Raw genomic sequence first — 8,170 nt, 5'->3', positions numbered from 1 at the left:
ATCACTGACCGGCTGCCTCTTGCAAGCCCCTCACTGGGGATGGAACCCACAACCCACGCATGTGCCCTTGACTGGAATCGAACCTGGGACACTTCAGTCCACAGGCCCAGTGCTCTAGCCACTGAGCCAAAGTGGTTAGGGTTCAAGTGAATTCTTACAAAAATTTATTTATTTTTATTTTTTAAAATATATTTTATTGATTTTTCACAGAGAGGAAGGGAGAGAGATAGAGAGTTAGAAACATCGATGAGAGAGAAACATCGATCAGCTGCCTCCTGCACATCTCCTACTGGGGGTGTGCCCGCAACCCAGGTACATGCCCCTGACCGGAATTGAACTCCTGCACACTCCCTACTGGGGATGTGCCCGCAACCAAGGTACATGCCCTTGACTGGAATCGAACTTGGTACCCTTCAGTCCACAGGCTGATGCTCATCCACTGAGCCAAACCAGTCAGGACCACTCTCTAATTTTTAAAACATATTTTTATTTATGTCAGAAAGAAAGGGAGAGGGAGAGAGAGAGACAGGAGCATCAATGATGAGAGAGAATCACTGATTGGCTGTGGGGATCCAGTCCGCAACCCAGGCATGTGCCCCTGACCTGAATCAAACCACAGGCTCACACTCTATCCACTGAGCCAAACTGGCCAGAGCTAAAGAAAGGTGTTTTGTTTTTGTTTTTTAAATCAAATAGTGTTTAATCAACAAATTTATTCAATGAGTATTTGTGGAATTCAGGAGTGGGATGGGCCCTCTCTCCGCAGTGTTGGGGGCATAGCAGGGGATAAAAAAAATTCTTAGTCCTAGCTGGTTTGGCTCAGTGGATAGAGTATTGGCCTGCCGACCAAAGGGTCCTGGGTTCGAGTCCAGTCAAGGGCATGTATCTAGGTTGCAGGCTCCTCCCCGGCCCTGGTTGGGGCGTGTGCAGGAGGCAACCAATGGATATGTTTCTCTGATATCGATATTTCTCTCTGTCTTTCCCTCTCTCGTCCACTCCTAAAAATCAATGGAAAAATATCCTCGGGCGAGGATTAACAAAAACAGACATACACACACTAATGCTTTTATTTTAGTGGGAGAATATAAACAATAACAGTAATCAAATATACAATATACATATACTCTACATAAATGTCAAATGATAAGTGTGGTGGAGAAAAGTATAGCTGTTTTACAGTGAGTGTGGGTAGGAAAGGAAAGCCCAGGATGGCATTTGAGCAGGGACCTGAAGGAAGTGAGAGAGTGCCATATGGCTACTGGGGAAAGCTCATTCCAGACAGGACAGCAAGCCAAGTCCCTGAGAGGGAAGCATCCTTAGCATCCTTAGCTTGGAGCTCTGAGCCCAGTAAGCAGAGGGAAGAGGATAGTGATAGAAGATGGGGTATCGGTGTTGCAGGTCAGGTAGGGCCTGTAGATAAGGACTTGGGCTTACTTGGTGTGAATTAAGAGTGAGGCTTTTTTCTTGGCCGTAAAAATAGTTACCTGTATTTAATTTTACATTGCTGGCAAAAGCAAAAAGCATGTAGGAAATTATTTTTAAGTGTTGAAATAAATAGAAATTTAAAAGAAATAAAGAAATAACTAGCTCAAAAATGCCCACTCAAATACTGAATTTTGCATTATATTTTATAGAACATTAGTCTTTTTTAAAATGAAGACTTTATAAGGGAAAAGCAACACAATAGCTCATTTGTGAAAGTTTCTGCTTCCTATCGCATTTTTGTTTACAAATTCCAGGTGAGGACAGGCATCATACATACGGATGTTGACAGATATACTAATTGACTTGCTCAATGTGGCCAAGATATTCTTTACCTCATAGTAAAAATTAGATTAATTTTGAACCCAGGCATTTTGGTTAGTGTTTCTCATTTTCATCGTTTGTGTTTATAAGCACACCTTCCCCTGCCTCCGCCACACACACCATTAAAGGACTTGAACATGAATGTGCATGGCAGCTTTATTTCTGTTTGCCCAAAACTGTTCACCAAAAGGTGAGTGGATAAACAAGTGTGGTATATCCATATGGTACCACTCAGCAATAAAAGGAAACGAACTGTTGATACTCACAACATAGATTTATGGTGAGTGCAAGAACCCAGTCAAACACTGTAAGATTTCATGTATATGGAAATTATAGGAAATGAAAACTAATCTATACTGACAGAAAGCTGATCAGTGTTAACCGAAGACGGAAGCAGGTAGGAGGGGATCTTTGACGGGATTGCAAAGGAGCGTGAGGAGACTTTCAGGGTGATGGGTAGGTTCCCTATTTTGATTGTGGTGATGGTTTCATGGTTCTATCGTTGTATGTTTCATGTGTCAAAATTTATCAAATTGTACACTTTATATGTGTACGATTTATTTTATGCCAGTTATACCTCAATAAAACAAATAAACAAAACCCACACAGGCCCAGAATGCTTTCCTGATATTTAGGAAAGGAAAAAAGGCTCAGCAGGGCTTTCTGATTTTTTCTTGTTTGTTTGTTTGCTTGTTTTGTTGTTGTTGTTTTTTGCCATGTGAAGAAAGGAGATTTGGTGCTCTGACTGGTTTGGCTTAGTGGATAGAGCGTCAGTCTGCGGACTCAAGGGTCCCAGGTTCCAGTCTGGTCAAGGGCATGTACCTTGGTTGCAGGCACATCCCCAGTAGGGAGTGTGCAGGAGGCAGCTGATCAATGTTTCTCTCTCATCGATGTTTCTAACTCTCTATCCCTCTCCCTTCCTCTCTGTAAAAAAAAATCAACAAAATATATTTAAAAAAATAAAAAATCATCATTCTCCCCTTTAAAAAAAGAAAAGAAAGGAGATTTGGTTTTGGACCTGATCAACTGAAATAGTCAAGGCTTTGAATACTTAGGATATACTTAACTGAAATGTTTGAGACAGTATTTAGATCTATAAATGTTGATCTGTTCTCTAGGAGGATACTGCTAGCCTGTTTATCTTTGGTCAAAATTCTTTGGAAAGTGTTTATGTACTTTTATTGAATTCTAAATTCTAGATTTAGAAGTGTTAGTGAATAAATGAATAAACTACCTTTGTTCACCAGTAAATTGACTACCATGTAATTAAATGAGCACTGGAATAAGAGTCACTGAATCTTGGTGCAGTATTCTGTGAGCTTGGGCAAATGGTTTGAAAGCTCTGAGGCTTGCCCTAACCGGTTTGGCTCAGTGGATAGAGCATCAGCCTGCGGACTCAAGGGTCCCAGGTTCGATTCCTGTCAAGGCCATGTACCTTGGTTGTGGGCACATCCCCAGTAGGGAGTGTGCAGGAGGCAGCTGATCGATGTTTCTCTCTCATCGATGTTTCTAACTCTCTATCCCTCTCCCTTCCTCTCTGTAAAAAAATCAATAACATATATTTTAAAAAATGAAAGCTCTGAGGCTTGGCTGGCCAGCTGTCAAGTTAGAATGAAGTATCTGAGGACTGTGGGAGGCAGTATTGTCAGGAGGTCAAAGTCAGGTTTAAAGAGCCAGATTGGGGTTGAAATTGTAGCTCTGCCCCTCACTAGCTGTATAACTTTGGGCAAATTCCATACCTTTAGTAATCCTTGGTTTCCTTTTCCACTGCAGCTTCTTTGTCATTATTGTCACCATCTCTACCATGGCCATGACAACAGTGTCAGCACATTGTGTGCCAGACTCAGTGCTAAGCACTTCCCATGCATTAACTCATTCGGTCCTCACAAAAACTTTGTGAGTATGAGGATGGTACTATGATCCTTATTTTACAAATGAGGAAACTGTGGCACAGAAGTGGAGTGATTTGACAAAGGTCATACTCTTAGTAGCAAAACAGACTGAAAGAGATCTGAGTCCGGTCCAGGGTGCAGGCTCTATCTGAAACCATTTGCTAGGCGGCCTCTTCACCTCTAAGAGGTGGATAGTAATAGGGTTAATGTCAGGATTAGCTGTGGAGGAATGTGACTGTGTATGCTCAGTGTGTGGACTCTCTAAATGGTGCTCTGTTGCTGAAAGTTAGTTTATGCTTTTTCAGTCAGTGCTTATTGTATATGAAAGCAAATGATCCCATCAACAGCATTTTTTTTTCTCTAGTAGTGGGTGATGGAGGTTGTGGTGTGTGTGTGTTTGTGTGTGTGTGTGTGTGTGTGTGTGTGTGTATGAAAGAGAACGAGAGAGATCCTTCTGGGATTTTCTTCCTTCTCAATTTATTTGCAGTATGGCTAGATAGATGATAGATAGTCTTCACTTCACTTTTCCTCCAATTGTATGTCTAAGTCTTGCTAAATAAATCAGTTTTGATTATTATCTGTCTTCTTGGCTTCCATATTGACTGTCACAAAATACTACCTGTTGGCCAGGACTACTGGGTAGATTGTCATCCACCTGTTCTTTCCCAAGTCATAAGGTATTTGTGGTGATAATTATGGAAGAACTGTCAATTCTTTTTTTTAATATATATTTTATTGATTTTTTTTACAGAGAAGAAGGGAGAGGGAATAGAGAGTTAGAAACATCGATGAGAGAGAAACATTGATCAGCTGCCTCCTGCACACCCCCTACCGGGGATGTGCCGGCAACCAAGGTACATGCCCTTGACCGTAATCGAACCTGGGACCCTTGAGTCCGCAGGCTGATGCTCTATCCACTGAGCCAGACCAGTTAGGGCGAACTGTCAATTCTTGAAAATGGCCTAATCTTTCTCTTCCCCGCTCCTCCTTCTTCCCCTCTTGTTTTACAATGGCGGTTGTTGGGTGAACACAAGGAGTGTGATCTGCTTTGCAAGCTGTTTAGTTAATAGTTGTAGACATGTAAATAACAGCAGGTGATCAACTATGGGACAAATGCATAGTTATTTTAGAAGGAGAGAAAACAGAAGAAATTGTAAAACTTTTACTTTGATCATACATTTTAAAGATACCTTATGTATCTATTACATTTTTAGAGACTAATACAGGAATACATTCTTAAAAAATGGAAGTAACACCATTGGTCGGCTTGGCTCAGTGGATAGAGCATCGGTCTGTGGACTGAAGGGTCCTGGGTTCGATTTCGGCCAACGGCGCATGCCTGTGTTGCGGGCTCATCCCCAGTAGGGGACGTGCAGGAGGCAGCCTATCAATGATTCTCTATTATCACTCATGTTTCTATCTCTCTCTCCTTCCCCCTTCCTCTCTGAAATAAAGAAAGAAATACATTAAAAAAAAAATGGAAGTAACAGATGAAACTGAAGTTCCTTTTTGACTACCATCCCAACTCCTGGTCTCCATCTATTCCCCACCCCAGTTAAATCAGGGAGAAAGTTATTTGTATGTTCTTCAAGACTATTTTTGAATATGTATGTTTATGTGTGTGTATACATAACACTTTGAGATGCTAGACCTATCTTTCTATAACTTGCTTCTTTAAAAAACTCAATGCTCTGTTTTGCTTTTTCTATGCTTTACATATAGATCTACCACATTTTTAAAATGTTGCACAAGACTCCAGAAATACCATAGTTTATTTAGCCATTGTCCTATTGATGGGCGTCTTGGTTTCCTATTGCTGTGCTGGCAAATTATCAACAACTTAATGGCTTAAAATAACACCAACTTATTCTTTTACATTTTTGGAGATCAGAAGTCAGCAATGATTCACATTATGTTCCTGTGAAGTGTTGGCAGATCTGGTTCCTCCTGGAGACGCTAGGGGAGAATCTGCTCCCTTGCCTTTTCACAGCTCTAGTGCCCTCCTGCATTCCTTGGCTTGTGGCTCTTTCCTCCATCTTCAGAATCCATCACCCTATTTTATGATCTGTCGTCATTCCTTCTCTCACTGACTCCTCCCACATCCTTTTCCCAAGGACCCTTGTGATTATATTTAGAGCCCAATCATCCAGGCTTTTTCCATCTTGAGATCTTTAATTTAATCATATCTGCAAAGTCTCCTTTGCCATCTACAGTCATATCCATGAGCTCCAGGGATTAGAACACCTTTCAGGGATTCTTCAGACTACCATAGCAAGTGTTTTGGTTGGTTTCAGTTTTTCACTATTAAAAATGGTCCTTTAGTGCATATTCTTGAATGCTTGTTTGTGCACACATGGGAGTATTTCTCTAGAGTAGTTCCTGAGAAGTAGAAATATTGGGTCATGGGTGACCATTTTAAATTTTAATAGATACTGCCCAATTGCTCTCCAGATGACCATACCAGTTCAGACTCCCAAGTAACACTGCTTGATAGAATCCCTTTTCCTCAAATCCCCATAGAGATAACTTTAGAATTCATGGATTTGCTTAAATTTCTCATTTATTTAAGCCAGTAGCTTGCAAGCCAAAAATGAGTCCAATGGGTGTAATTGGGCACCTGGAAACGCAGGCTGAACCATGGTCAGCTGAAAGGAGCCAGAGTTTTGTGTTCCTGCTGCCTAGCTGTTATCACATCCCTGCAGAGCACTTCTCTTGTGGTGTGATCTCCCTGGACTCCTGGCATATACTCATTTTGGTCACTAATCCAGTTAATACAGACCATGTCCATATATAGACAGGAGGGAGCAGCAGCTTCTTACTCTGATGGTCTGGGGATGCTGCCAGAGGCCCGCAGAGCGAGGGAGCTGCCCACTCTGGGAAGAGATGCACAGGCCCCTAGAGTGTGTTCAGAGTGTACTAGTACAGCAGTTGTTACACAGACTATTTCAACTCAGATCCTCTTAAATCTTCTCTTTTACATGCAAATATAAGGAGTAATATTGTGTTTTTGACCTATATGGAAAATAATTGATATTAAATTGATTGTATTTTAATGCTATGCAAAACTTTAAAAAAATAATAATTTAGCCCAGCCAGTGTGGCTCAGTTGTTGAGCGTCAACCTGTGAATTAGGAGGTCACAGTTGATTCCCGGTTGGGGCACATGACCAGGTTGTGGGCTCAATCTCCAATATGAGCATGTAGGAGGCAGCCAATCAATGATTCTTTCTCATTATTGTTTTTTTTAAATATATTTTAGTGATTTTTTTACAGAGAGGAAGGGAGAGGGACAGAGAGTTAGAAACATCAATGAGAGAGAAACATTGATCAGCTGCCTCCTGCACACTCCCTACTGGGTATATGCCCGCAACCAAGGTACATGCCCTTGACCGGAATCGAACCTGGGACCCTTCAGGCCACAGGCCGACGCTTTATCCACTGAGCCAAACCTGTTAGGGCTCTTTCTCATTATTGATTTTCTCTTCCTCTCTGAAATAAAAATATATATATTTAGAAAAAAAGGACATTTTAAAAATAAAATATTTTTATTGATTTTTAGTGAGAGAGAAAGGGAGGAGAGAGAGAAAAACATCGATGTGTGAGCACAGCATCGATTCAATCAGCTGCCTTCTGCACACCCCTGACCTGGGATCGAGCCTGGAACCTGGGCATCGACCCTGAATCCTGGGCCTGTGCCCCCACTGAGAATCGAACCAGCAACCCTTCAGTACATAGGATGATGCCCAATCAACTGAGCCGCACTGGCCAGGGCTATGCAAAACTTTTTTTATTTTAAAGAAGTACTGTATAAATGTTGCAGAAAATAGAGAAAATACCTAAAAGTGTAAGAGGGAAAAGAAATATTCTTTGATTGCACTGCAGTCACATCCATAAGTTCCAGAGATTAGGACATCTTGGTTGGTTTCAGTTTTTCACTGTTAGGAATGGTTCTTTAGTGCCTATCCTTGCATGCCTATTTGTGCATTCACGGGAGTGGTTCTCTAGAGTAGCAGTTGCCAACTGGTGGTTCGTGGGCCACTGGTGGTCCGTGAGGTCCGAAAGGTTGGTGACTGCTGCTCTAGAGTAGTTCTTGCGAAGGAGAATTGTTGGGTCATGGGTAACCATTTAAAGTTTTTACTATGCAAAACTTACTTATTTTTTTTTTTACTATATTAATTAGTTTTTACTATTTTTTCTCTTTAAATTAAAAAAATGTTTTTATTGTGATAATTGACATTTAGTATCTATACATATAAAAGGTTAAGTGACCAACCCAACTGACCGGCCGGTACATATGATGGGCACTAGCAATTTAGTCCTTCGGGAATGCCATGTCATAAATTAAAATTGAAAGTAGGTGCAATCATCATGCTACTGAGAAATCTTAATAATAAAAAGTGGGGTCTTTGTAATGGTAATAGATTTATTATCAAAAGATTACGACCTAACATAATCAAAGCTAAAGTATTAACA

Source organism: Myotis davidii, unplaced genomic scaffold (genome assembly GCF_000327345.1).
Source record: "Myotis davidii unplaced genomic scaffold, ASM32734v1 scaffold223, whole genome shotgun sequence".
NCBI lineage: Eukaryota > Metazoa > Chordata > Mammalia > Chiroptera > Vespertilionidae > Myotis > Myotis davidii.
Note: the sequence above shows the minus strand (reverse complement) of the source record.